Source organism: Schistocerca gregaria, chromosome 7 (assembly GCF_023897955.1).
Source record: "Schistocerca gregaria isolate iqSchGreg1 chromosome 7, iqSchGreg1.2, whole genome shotgun sequence".
Lineage (NCBI taxonomy): Eukaryota > Metazoa > Arthropoda > Insecta > Orthoptera > Acrididae > Schistocerca > Schistocerca gregaria.
The window spans coordinates 178467361-178481912 of NC_064926.1; the positions used below are offsets into that span (position 1 = coordinate 178467361).

At 43.8% G+C, this 14552-nt stretch overlaps 1 protein-coding gene across 1 annotated transcript in view; it reads left to right on the forward strand.

The window, feature by feature from the left end:
- Nucleotides 1-14552, forward strand: part of LOC126282341 (lipase 3-like) — a 276871-nt gene that overhangs the window by 199784 nt on the left and 62535 nt on the right. The window lies entirely within an intron of this gene.

The window sequence follows — 14552 nt, forward strand, 5'->3', positions numbered from 1 at the left end:
TTGACCATCAACTTGACGACGAACGACCGCAATACTGTCGTACCTATAAGCACGCAGAAATAATTACTGTCCAAGCTTACAGTATACCGGTGGCATTAATCTTTAGACTAATATGCAAAAACAAGAACATTCACAGTATAACGTCAGTGATGCGTAACCACAACGTACCACAAAACAGCCTCCAAACCCGGGTCCCATCATCATAACATCATCCAATTCAAAAATGACCCGACAAGTATCACCTGAGAGCGCCCCCAGCACAGCACAGCTTATCGAATGTGGCTGTTAGTTCCTCGTGAACACATATGCTCATGCAGACTCAACCGTACTCTGTAACATGTATCTGGAAGGAGTTGATCCCGCTCGGGAAGCGTTCAAATGTTGCTGCAACATCAACATATATTAGCTTGGAGCCCGTTACCACAACGTAGCTAAACGCGGTTCTGTCTGATGGCGCAGAAACCATGTGCTAATCCTACAAGAGCCAACAGCCTGCTCTCGACACCGTTTACGTCTACGTGGCTCGCAAACACTTTACGGATCTCTCCAATCTGAACGTCCACCTCCATTAGCTGCCTGTTGTCACTTCTCACTGTTCAGATACGTGGGCACCCAGCATAGAGATCACTGAGGGCACCTGATCTTGCGATATCTTTGACACAGCCGCTGTCGATAGCATTAGTGCCAACCATCGGCACAATAGGCTTGGAATGCAAAACTCTGATGGTATAAGGTGAAACAAGAATTCAGTACACAAAAGCGGAGTAATTAAGAAAGAAGATTAGGAGGCTCTATAATTTTTTTTTTAAAGCTGCATCGAGTCTTTGAGAAAGAAGACAAATATATACCACTTATAGGAGAATTTGAAGGCCTGAAAGACTACAACCGCATGATCGACTGGAACTCGAACACAGTCTGCGCCTTGGTGTAGCAACATGAAGTTCCGAATTCGAGTCCCGAGCTACCACCTTCTTACCAGCAAGTTCAATGAGAAGGAAGTTTCGTTACAGGTAATATTTACTTTATTTGGTATGGAAGCTCAGTGCCACAGATATTACTTAAGCAGCACGAGGTAGTATATGTTGCTTATCAGAAGTTCACTGATGATTCTCTGATGACGCAAGACATCACGACCATCTGCTTTATAGTGTGTTGGGCGATATTTAGCAGACAATACAGCAGAGTGTATACGTGGAATGAATTGGAAAATTCTTTAGCAAGCTTCCGGAGGTATTTGGCAGTTGTAGTCTACATCTACATCTACGTGATTTCTCTGCTATTCACAATAAAGTGCGTGCAAGAGAGTTCAATGAACCACCTTCAAGCTGCTTCTCTACCGTACCATTCTCGAATGGCGCGCGGGAAAAATGAGCACCTAGATTTTTCTGTGCGAGCCCTGATTTCTCTTATTTTATCGTGATGATCATCTCTCCGTATGTAGATGGGTGACAACAGAATGTTTTCACAATCGGAGGAGAAAACTGGTGATGGAAATTTCATGAGAAGATCCCGCCGCAAGGAAAAACGCCTTTGTTTTAATGATTGCCACTCCAATTCAAGTACAACATCTGTGGAACTATCTCCCTTATTCCGCGATAATAGAAAACGAGCCGCCCTTCTTTGTACTTTTTCGATGTCATCTGTCAGTCCTACCTGATGCGGACCCCACACCGCACAGCAATACTCTAGAATAGGGCGGACAAGCGTGATGTAAGCAATCTCTTTTGTAGACCTGTTGCCCCTTCTAAGTGTTCTGCCAATGAATCGCAGTCTTTGGTTTGCTCTACCCACAACAGTATCTAGGTAGTCGTTCCAGTTTAGGTTATTTGTAATTGTAATCCCTAAGTATTTAGTTGAATTTGCAGTCCTTGATTCGTGTGACTTATGGCGTAATCGAAATTTGGTGGATTTCTTTTAGTACTTCGGTGAACAACTTCACACTTTTCCTTATTCAGGGTCAACTGCCACTTTTCGCACCATATAGACATGGTGGTGCATTTTCCAGGAAATTCCCGTAATTTACTGTTTGTGGGCACTGAGCTGGCGCCCGAAGTGCCCAAGTTATGTTCCATACGGTTCAGATTAGGCCAACATGGTGTCGAAGACATCAGCATGAGTTCGCTACAATACTCATCAACGCGCTGTAACAAGATCCTGGTTTTGTGACACGGACAGCTATCTTGCTGAAAGGTGCCACTGCCGTCGGGGAAGCATGAAGGGACGCAGGTGGTCAGAATTAATACTCAAGTAGTCTGCAGGTGTTACGGTACATCTGATTTCTACCGGAGGTTCCATGGAAGCCCAGATGAACCTCCTCCACGGAGTGGTACTGCCAACATCGGCCTGCATCCGAGGCGCGGTGCATGTTTAGAACAGCAATCTCATGAGTGACGTTATTCGGGACACGAAATTACATGGTGTTATAAGAAAGATGTTTTATGCGGCCAGGAGACTCCTTTCCACTGATCGGCAGTCAGGCTACGATGATTCTGCGCCCTTACAATCGTAATTGACGATTCCGTTGCGCCAACACGGGAACACTGCTGAGGGGGTCAATGTCCAACAATGTACACCTACCATGTGCTAAAAGACGCTTGTGACTGCACCAGCTTTGTACTGTCTACCACAAATCAGCGCCTACCCCACCTTACATAGCGGGCAAGCTGGAAGCCTCCGCATTGTGCGAAGAGGCGTGTGCGTCCAACGCCTTGTCGCCTACTCCTGGTTTCAACGCTTTTCAAGCACTTTCCATATATTTTTTCAAACAAAATTCCGCACTGGCTGTGTGAATGATTTTTATTAAATCTTCGACCGGTTTCGCACCACTTACCGGTGCATCCTCAGGCAATCTGTACAAAGAACAACATAATAAGAGCTCATATAAACTATTATATCCCCTAATTCTGAGGTGTTAATTACACTTTTAAGTAGCCAGTTTTTTGAATGAAACAAGAAAGTACTCACACACGCTATTTACAACATAGTAACGTTGAACATTGCCCTGTAGCCACTCCCCACCATTCACGTCCAATTAAAATTTAAAAGTCATTTTTAAAAATTTTGCCCACTGTCAAAGTCGTTCGTGTCAGTTGATTTCGCTATTTGCGGCTACTATTGTCACTAGGATGGTTCCCCATTCGATTTAGCTGCGCTTACATAATAGGTGTTTATAATTAAAGTGCAGCTAATCAGGGAGGTCCAGCGTGGACTGTAATTATCGGCATATAATGCCTGGTAGATATGTTAATGCGTTATAGCGGAATCGATTCTATCTGGAAAACAAATTAGTTCCTGTTGTGGCCACCAGGTGCAAATCTGGCGCTCTACACTGTGTGTGTGTGTGTGTGTGTGTGTGTGTGTGTGTGTGTGTGTGTGTGTGTGTGTGGGTAAAGCTCTGTATAAAGGAATGCATGTCCATCTTTTCCCCTGCGTTTGTCGCCGTCCGCCGTTCAGGACTGGCTAAAACTGCGTCACGTGACATTAGCAGTCACTGTGGCCCCAAGCGTTGCCTGTGAAGCGTAAGAATAGATCCGCTATTGCCGAACATTGCTTGGATACTGGTCAACCCATGTTATATAATAACACCGAGATATTGGCATGCACGTCCAGCTATTGGGACAGTGTTATTAGGGAGGCAGTTGAGATTAAATTAGCGAACAACCTCGTTAACAGGGATGGAGGTTTCTGTTTAAACACTGTTTGGAATCCGGCTCTCTCCCTTGTCAAAAATCAAAGGGACAGAGTCAATGCTGCCTCACCTGCGAATTGCATGTCCGTTGCAGTTTGCCTTGAAAATGGCGGGGTGTTCTCCCGCCGAAATATCGGCGGTCGCTGAAAGTGTTACCTTGCTGAATTCCCGGAAGTTATTTGAAAGTTGTATACGCCAGGAGAAACTCAGGTCTCACAAGAATTGTTGTGTACCTTCGAAGTTTGAAGTAGAATAAAGCCTCAGTGCTTTGCTTTCAGCTGTTCATTTCGAAGCGAAAAGGGGGGAACACTGTACAGAATTCCTTCCGAAGAGAGATATGCAACAAGAAGGAGAATATTGGTCACAATGGGAAAGGTTGCAGGAACTCTACTCAACCATTCAGTTAATTTTATTCATTTCTGGCCCTTTGCCTTCGTCTCCTTTTTACACTTCTGTTACTTCATTTCCAATCCATTCGAACAGCAAAAAAGGCAGAAGAGCTAATGGGATGGTTTAATGGCAATTTAATTACAAAATAGAAACCTTAGAGATAAAACTGCCACAGTCAGCACATAAAACGAAAAATAGTGAGTGGTACCGTACAAAGTTATCGTGACCGGTAAAAAGTTTGACCTGGTAGACTGTACAGTATAGTTTAAACTTATATTTACGATTCTCACAATAATAAATTGTACTTTGTTCCACAGAATATAACGTAAAAAAAATTGCTCTAGACAACTACCGAACCTACGACGTTTTATTCAGTAACCATTGCCGTTACCAGGAGACTATTATTACTGTTGCAGCCTGGCCGCTAATCGATGTTGTATTAATACAAATAGAGTTGTTACTGTTTCCTACAGTCAACTTTTGATCATAGGCTTAGTGTTATTCGAACAAACCTTAAAAATATTGTATTCTCTTGTACTTTCGTAATCATTCTCTTAATGTCAGCCGGCCGTAGCGGCCGAACGGTTCTAGGCGCAACAGTCTGGAACCGCGCGACCGCTACGGTCGCAGGTTGGAATCCTGCATGCATGGATGTGTCTGATGTCCTTAGGTTAGTTAGGTTTAAGTAGTTCTAAGTTCTAGGGGACTGATAACCTCAGCAGTTAAGTCCCATTGTACTCAGAGCCATTTGAACCATTCTTAATGGCAGAGAAAAATTTGCAGACAAAAGTTTTTGAGATAGATCTGACAAAAATATAAAGTATGCATAATCATATAGGCATCTTTGTAAGTTCTGTTTACTAACGTACCGAGCATATATATATTTCAATCGAATGCTTTATTTCGTATAACAGAAGAGACATTGGGTGAATACTCATAGTACCGAGTAGCAGGAACAAGAAGTATGTCGATATAGAGCTTTAAATTAGTGACGGGTTTTTCCTTACATTTGTGAACTAATATTGGTTAACTTTTGTCTCGCTTACTACTGGACAGCACCAATTTAACGTTAATTAAGAAAACAGGAGTTCAAACTCTATGCCACAACAATAACTGCGAAACCTGCTTTCGCTATTAATAAAGGATAGCAAGGAAAAACTGTTTCGTACTCACCACAACAAATGCTTTTCGACTCATTTACCTTAAATTTGTTACGTTTGAAGCTATTGATTAGTTTTAGCAGTACATTAGACGGTTGAGTGCACTTCTTTAATTTACACGGCTAAATATGCTGAAATATGCTGCGTACGTCAATATATCACCAGCGGCTCACTGGGCCCAAAATGCCGGCCACTGGCAAGTTGGCCCCTTTTTCCCTTTACAAAGCTTTATGTGTATGACGTTACGACATCCACGCTGTCATTTGAATACCCATAACGCGAGTGAACAGCGTAGCTATCGACAAGAGAGATCGTGCGCCGTTAGTGAGATTGCTTTATGTGAACGGCAGCAATTACAGCGTTGCACTGAGACAGCGTTGCCGATGAAATGTCGGACGAGACACCAGATGTCATTAAATGGTTTAAAGAAGATGATAAGGAAATTCGAAAATACGAGTGAACTTGGTGTGGCACCTGGAAGAGGAAGGCGTCCCACCCCGCTGGAAGTTGTTGACGAGGCTGCTGTTGCTGTAACTGACCAGGTGCTGTAACTGTAACAGCAGGTGCGTCGTCTAGTGCTGTTGCTCGTGCAGTGTCACAAGAATTGTCCATCCCATGGGCAACGGTACAGAAAATTTGCGGTTTATCTTACATTGGTATCGGCGCAAGATCCAGACTGCAACAACTGAAACCTCGTGATCCGCAGCAACGTTCTGAATTTGCTCATCGGTACCTGGAGCGTACCGAAGTTGATGATATGTGGCAGGGCAATGTTCTATGGAACGACGAGGCACATTTTGCACTATAGGGTGCAGTGAATACAAAGAAAGGCCGAATATCGGGTAATGTTAAACAGGGTGTTGTGCACGAACAACCATTGCACTCACCGTGTAAGACTGTGTGAGGTTGCCGGCCGGGGTGGCCGAGCGGTTCTAGGCGCTACAGTCTGGAAGTGCGCGACCGCCACGGTCGCAGGTTCTAATCCTGCCTCGGGCATGGATGTGTGTGATGTCCTTAGGTTAGTTAGGTTTAAGCAGTTCTAATATCTAGGAAACTGATGACCTCAGAAGTTAAGTCCCATAGTTCTCAGAGCCATTTGAACCATTTTTTGAACTGTGTGAGGTGGATTCACACGCACCTTCCAGGTGTACCGTAACGTCTACACCTTATCTAGAGCTCTTTGTATAGCACGTGATTCCTGCTTTCGAAAAGAGCTGCTGTATGGAAACAACTGTTTTCATGCACGACGGGACAACACCTCATGTCTCTCGCCGTTGAAAGATCTGCTTAATGCAGCCTCGCACGAACGTGTTACTCCAGAGATTTTCGTGATACATGGCCTGCAAATCTAAATCCATCTGACTTTTAGCTCTGGGGATATTTAAAAGGACTTTTGCTGCCCACGTTCAGTTCCTAATCAACTGTACACAGCGCCAGATTTGCACCTAGTGGCAAAATTGGATTTTTGTTTCCATCGTAAATCGTTTCCGCACTAAGTGATTGGAATATAAGCCAAAATTCGCTGCCGTACGATAATTACAGCCTATACTCGACCTTTGCTTGTAGTTGCACTTTAATTTTAATTTTAATCTGTACCGCGCAACATAGCTGCAACACCATTTGACGCTATTTATTCTCGCGGTGGGTAGTGGTCTTAATCTTAGGGCTCACCAGTAGACATTTATATTTACAAAACAGTGATATGCAAATTTCCATTCAGATAGTAAGAAATGCACATTTTGAAATGAAGTCAGTGCTAAACTTGTTAAGTTCAAACACTATGACAATTTAACTACTTAAAGTAACTTTTTTCCAGTTTGGGTAGTTAGCACCAGATTCTTGTCTTAAAGTTCTATATCTACATCTTATTCTATATCAGTGCTCCGCAAGCCACCGTCGAGAGCATGGCGGAGGGTGCCACGTACTGCTAATAGCCATTTCGCAAATAGAGCGATGAGAAACGATTGGCTATAAGTCTTCGTACGAGCTCTAATTTCTCTCAAACTTTCTTTGTGGTAGTTATGAAAAATGTACGTTGCCGGTAATAGAATCGTTGCGCAACTGGATTCAAATGTCAGTTCTCTAAATTTCGTCAGTAGTGTCCCGCGAAAAGAGCGTCCTCATCCGTCCACGGATTCCCAATTCAGTTCACGAAGCACCTCCGTAATATCTGCATCTACATCTACATCTACATCCATACTCCGCAAGCTACCTGACGGTGTGTGGCAGATGGTACCCTGAGTACCTCTATCGGTTCTCCCCTCTATTCCAGTCTCGTATTGCTCGTAGAAAGAAGGACTGTCGGTATGCTTCCGTGTGGGCTCTAATCTGTCTGATTTTATCCTCATGGTCTCTTCGCGAGATTTACGTAGGAGGGAGCAATATACTGCTTGACTCTTCGGTGAAGGTATGTTCTCGAAACTTTAACAAAAGCCCATACCGAGCTACTGAGCGTCTCTCCTGCAGAGTCTTCCACTGGAGTTTATCTGTCATCTCCGTAACGCTTTCGCGATTACTAAATGATCCTGTAACGAAGCGCGCTGCTCTCCGTTTGATCTTCTCTATCTCTTCTATCAACCCTACCTGGTACGGATCCCACACTGCTGAGCAGTATTCGAGCAGTGGGCGAACAAGCGTACTGTAACCTACTTCCTTTGTTTTCGGATTGCGTTTCCTTAGGATTCTTCCAATGAATCTCAGTCTGGCATCTGCTTTACCGACGATCAACTTTATATGATCATTCCATTTAAATCACTCCTAATGCGTACTCCCAGATAATTTATGGAATTAACTGCTTCCAGTTGCTGACCTGCTATTTTGTAGCTAAATGATAAGGGATCTTTCTTTATACGTATTCGCAGCACATTACACTTGTCTACATTGAGATTCAATTGCCATTACCTGCACCATGCGTCAATTCGTTGCAGATCCTCCTGCATTTCAGTACAATTTCCCATTGTTACAACCTCTCGATACACCACAGCATCATCTGCAAAAAGCCTCAGTGAACTACCGATGTCATCCACCAGATCATTTATGTATATTGTGAATAGCAACGGTCCTATGACACTCCCCTGCGGCACACCTGAAATCACTCTTACTTCGGAAGACTTCTTTCAATTGAGAATGACATGCTGCGTTCTGTTATCTAGGAACTCCTCAATCCAATCACACAATTGGTCTGATAGTCCATATGCTCTTACTTTGTTCATTAAACGACTGTGGGAAACTGTATCGAACGCCTTTCGGAAGTCAAGAAACACGGCATCTACCTGTGAACCCGTGTCTATGGCCATCTGAGTCTCGTGGACGAATAGCGCGAGCTGGGTTTCACACAACCGTCTTTTTCGAAACCCATGCTGCTTCCTACAGAGTTGATTTCTAGTCTCCAGAAAAGGCATTGTACGCGAACATAATCCGTGCTGATCGAACGTACGGGTAACAAATCTAGCAGGACGCTTGCTTCGATGTCTTCCTTTAATCCGACCTGCTACGGATCCAAAACACTCGAGCACCACTCAAGAAAAGGTCACACTGGTGCCGTATACGCGGTCGCCTTTACAGGTGAACCATACTTCCCTAAAATATCCCAATAAACCCATGTCGACCATTGCCTTCTCTACCACCGTCCTTACGTGCTCGTTTCATTTCATTTCGCTTTGCAGTTTTACCCTTCGATACTTAATCGATGTGGTCGTGTCAAACAGCACACAACTAATGCTCTGTTCGAATGTTACAGGACTGTTTTCCCTGCTCATGCGCATTATCTTACATTTTCGTAAATCTAGAACTAGCTGCCATTCATCACACCAAGCTCAAATTCTGTGTAAAGCATTCTGTATCCTACTACAGTTACTCAACGACGACACCTTCCCGTACAACGCAGCGTGATGAGGAAACATCCGTAAATTGCTAATCACCTTGTACGTCAGAGCATTTCTGTAAATAGAGAATAAGACTGGTCCTATCACACTTCCCTGTGGCACTCCTGGCATCTTCTCACAGCCTCCTCTTCCCCGTCGTTCCCGACTGGGGTGCCGGCCCTGATGAACACTCACCGTCGAGAACAACATGCTGGGTTCTGTTACTTAAGAAGTCCACGAGACTCTCGCATTCCCGGGAACGGTCCGTCCCCGGTAGCTGGGTGGTCAGTGTGACAGACTGTCATTCCTAAGGCCCGGGTTCGATTCCCGGCTGGGTCGGAGATTTTCTCCGCTCACCGACTGGGTGTTTGTGTGGTCCTAATCATCATTTCACTCCCATCGACGCGCAGGTCGCCGAAGTGGCGTCAAATCGAAAGACATTCACCAGGCGAACGGCCACCCGACGGGAGGCCCTAGCCACACGACATTTCATTTTTTACCTGGGAACATATTCTATGTGCTCGTACCTAGTCTGCGACGTACGACGACATCTTCTCATAAAACGCAGCGTGATGAGGGAACATCTGTAAATTGCTGATCATCTTGTCCGTCAGAGCATTTATGTACACAGAGAATAAGAATGGTCCTATCACACTTCCCTGTGGCACAATGACAAACGCTCTAGGAAAATCTAGGAATATGGAATCTGCCTGTTACCCCTCTGTCTGTGGTTCGGAGGATATCATGTCAGAGGAGAGTTTCACACGAACGAAATACGTACTGATTTATGGACGGAAGCTTTTATACCTCAAGGAAATTTACACTACTGGCCATTAAAATTGCTACACCAAGAAGAAATGCAAATGATAAACGGGTCTTCATTGGACAAATACATTATACTATAACTGACATGTGATTATATTTTCACGCAATTTGGGAGCATTGATCCTAAGAAATCAGTACCCAGAACAACCACCTCTGGCCGTAATGACGGCCTTGATACCCCCGGGCATTGAGTCAAACAGAGCTTGGATGGCGTGTACAGGTACAGCTGCCCATGCAGCTTCAACACGATACCACAGTTCATCAAGATTATTGACTGGCGTATTGTGACGAGCCAGTTGCTGGGCCATCATTGAGCAGACGTTTTCTATTGGTGAGAGATCTGGAAAATGTGCTGGCCCGGGGCAGTAGTCGAACACTTTCTCTATTCAGAAAGGCCCGTACAGGACCTGCAACATGCGGTCGTGCATTAACCTGCTGAAATGTAGGGTTTCGCAGGGTTCGAATTAAGGATAGAGCCACAGGTCGCAACACATCTGAAATGTAACGCCCACTGTTCAAAGTGCCATCAACGCGAACAAGAGGAGATCGAGACGTGTAACCAATGGCACCCCATACCATCACGCCGGGTAATACGCCAGTATAGCGATGACGAGTACACGCTTCCACCGCGTTCACCGCGATGTAGCGAAACATTGATGCGACCATCATGGTGCTGTAAACAGTACCTGGATTCATAAGAAAAAATTACGTTTTGCCATTCATGCATCCAGGTTCGTCGTTGAGTACACAATCGCAGGCGCTCCTGTCTGTGATGCAGCGTCAAGGGTAACCGCAGCAATGTTCTCCGAGCTGATAGTCCATGCTGTTGCAAACGACGTCGAACTGTTCGTGCAGAACGTTTGCAAGACAACAATTTCTTGCAAACGTCCCCATCTGGTGACTCAGGGATCGAGACGTGGCTGCACGAGCCGTTACTGCCATGCGGATAAGTTGCCTGTCATCTCTACTGATAGTGATACGAGGCCATTGGGATCCAGCACGGCGTTCTGTATTACCCTCATGAACCCACCTATTCCATATTCTGGTAACAGTCATTGGATCTGGACCAACGCGAGCAGCAATGTGGCGATACGATAAACCGCAATCGCGACAGGCATAATCCGACCTTTATCAAAGTCGGAAACGTGATGGTACGCATTTCTCCTCCTTACATTAGGCATCACAAAAACGTTTCACCAGGCAACGGCGGTCACCTGCTGTTTGTGTATGAGAAATCGGTTGGAAACTTTCCTCGTGTCAGCACGTTGTAGGTGTCGCCACCGGCGCCAACCTTGTGTGAATGCTCTGAAAAGCTAATCACTTGCATATCACAGCATCTTCTTCCTGGTGGTTAAATTTCGCGTCTGTAGCACGTCATCTTCGTGGTGTAGCAGTTTTAATGTCCAGTAGTGTGTTATATTTGAATTCGTAATGTGTTGAAGGATTGTGCAGCAAACTGATGTTAAGTGTTGTGTCTAGGAACCCTGCCTACTCGGTTCGCTAGACAAACAATCAAACAGCTCGTATTAATGAGTTTTATTACAATAAGGCAATTACAATACTTACCTTTGATATGTGTCGCAAGCAAAGGGCGACATACAAAATAATCAATCTTCTTCAGAATGGAGAAATACAAGTGTGTGCTACATAGAGATTCCTGATGAAGTCGCTAACGTTGACGCTGCTATCCAAGTGGCTAATATTGAAGCTGGTATTGAAGTTGGCTTCACAATTCGGGCGCGGTGCTTACGTCCTCGTCATGTAGGGGCCGCCGCTGTTGCGTTGTCGTCCTAGAAGGGAGGTCAGTCAGGGCTTGGCTGACTTCTTCTCACAGCCTTCTCTTCCCCGTCGTTCCCGACTGGCGTACCGTCGCTGACTTTACGCCGTAACATTAAAAAATATTGTTCTGTAATTATTTTATTTTTCTTATTTACAGGAGTCACCTGCGCTTTTTTCCGTTCGATTGGGAGTTTGGGCTGGGAGAGAGATTTGCGATAAAATGCAAGCTAGGTAAAGGGCCAACATCGTAAAGTGCTCCGTCTGAAACTAAACTGGAATTCCATGTGAACCTGGACATTTACTTGTTTTTAACTCTTTCAGGTGCTTCTCTACGCCACGAATGCCTATTTCTGTGTCCTCCGTGCGGGCGTCTGTAGGACAGCCAAACGAAATAACAATTCATTTAAATTTTGTCCATGCTTTCTCCACGTCTGTCGTACTGAAACTAATTGATTTCCATTCATTGTCTAAGTAGGATGCTAACCTCTGCTTATTTGCTTTTTCTAGAATAAATACTCTCCTACCCCATTTGACGGATTTGTTAACTTTAGTACACGTCATCCCTTTAATGATATCATCACCGATTCCTGTCTCTATACTGACACTGTCGATAAAGTCACGTCTGAATGTAGTTACGTATCTAAAAGATCTAAAATATTGTCTCTGCTTGCGGAAAGGCACGTTTTCAGAAATACTTCGCTAGAGTGTCTGTCTCCGCCACCAGCAATGAATCAATAGAATTCCCAGTCTATACTTGGTAGACAGAAAGTTGCCTCCAACTAACATTGCATGTTCTGGGTATTTCCGTGATAATGAGCGAGACTTTCACTGACTGAATCGACACATATTACGGCGGAATGGAAAGACCGGTAAAAACATCCGATAATTAACTTACGTTCACCTAGGCTTGCTAATAGTGTCCAGAGAACTTAATAGTAATTTCTGAGCTTTTCAAAGTAGAAACAATTGTTCATACAAAACTTTCCATTTAGACACCTCACATTTTCTGTCATAAAAATAAAATATGTTTTTTATCCTATCCGTCTTACGGCATATGTTGCCGTGTGAGGAAGAAGTGAAAGGTTAACCATTGCAGTTTTCTGTGAGTAGTTTTACTGTCTTAGCGGAACAGAATCTCTGAGAACGGAGTCTGAACGAACACATACGCAACAGTAATAGAAAGAGAATTAATTAATTTATTTAAAGAAATCCGCTTCAGTTGTACCAATGTTTTGTTCAAACCACGACCGGTGTCGGAATGTTAAAATCCCGTCTTTCAGGTGTATAACTGAAGCGAATCACTTTAAATTAATTGATCATGCCTGGCAGTTCAGGACGTCCTAAATACCAAATCTTGTGCTAAACAGCCCTGATATTTAGATTAACCCCAGCAAACTATACACATTCTGGAACAACCATTGCAGAAGATCAAATCTTTGGATTGAACTGACTCTGGAGTCCTTATTTCTGCCTTCTGCAAACCGTCCCTGTTTTACTGATTTCTCCTAGTACTTTTGGGCTATCGCTAAGGTTTTAAACATCACTAACGTTTTGTCCTATACTTTTAGGGTATTAATTTCTAAATACTGTTGGGAGAGCACGTCTTGCATGATAAACTCCAAAACACAGAAATTATTTTCAGATCAAAACAATTCAGCATTGTATTACATGAAGCTTATGCGATGGTCAGATTTTCTTTCTTCTCATTTCTGATTTCTGTGATTTTGAAACGTCCTCTTTGAACAATTGTACAAGGCTTTGCTTAAACTGACACACAATAGTTTTTAGCGCAACGCAATCTGACTTTCAAAAATCCCTACGAAAGAATGGCCCTCACTAACATTAACCTATATGTTTCACAAATCACTTACCTCACAAAAATCTTCGTTACTCGAACTACTGCAATACAGGGAGCGCCACTACTGCCAGCTAACTAAAAGATTCAAACTACGGAAGTCACTAACTACTGATAGGCACAGTTAGCAAATGAAAGATTTTAATAGAGAACAAACAATGTATTTACCCTTATAGTCATAATACAGGTATATATATCAGTTCATGACACCAATTCTTACAAATTTCAAAACTCCGCCATCTCTCTCCCCACGTCCACCACTGCTGGCGGCTCACCTCCAACTGCGCAACGCTACGCGCTGTTAGCATCCAGCTGCCGCTGCTCAACACTACAATGGCAGACAACAATGCAAACCAGCCACAGACTGCACACGGCACAGCCAGTGATTTTCAGAGCGCTACGTGGCGTTACCAATAAAAAAACGTAAACAGCCTACTTACAATTTTCCATGTCGAAACTGCAGTTAAGTTTGTTATATTACCCCTTCAAGGATTGGAGCTTAAATATTAAATGGAAAGATATTTGTAAGATAATGTGAAAGTTAATGCTGTGTTGATTTTGAAGGTGTGATGATAATAATGCGAGCGGATTCAAGGGTAACGTAAAGTTTGCCAGCCAACTACATCACAGTTTTGCTTGAAATTCGTCCACTCTCTCTCTCTCTCTCTCTCTCTCTCTCTCTCTCTCTCTCTCTCTCTCTTACACACACACACACACACACACACACACACACACACACACACCACATTTCGTAGACAGATAGGCTGACTGAATTTTGAAACACCGTTCTCTTTTATTTACCTCTGGTTTATGACAGAATGTTTCTGCATGCTACAAATATTCGTAACTCCTCCAGAGTAGCTAACCTGTTATTTCAGCTATTGGGCTATTAATGCAGGCACTACGGACGAGGAAATCAACCTGTTTAACTTAGTGCCACAAATTTCGTACGGCTGTTAACTATCGTAATTAGATTCGTAACCCGAAAATAA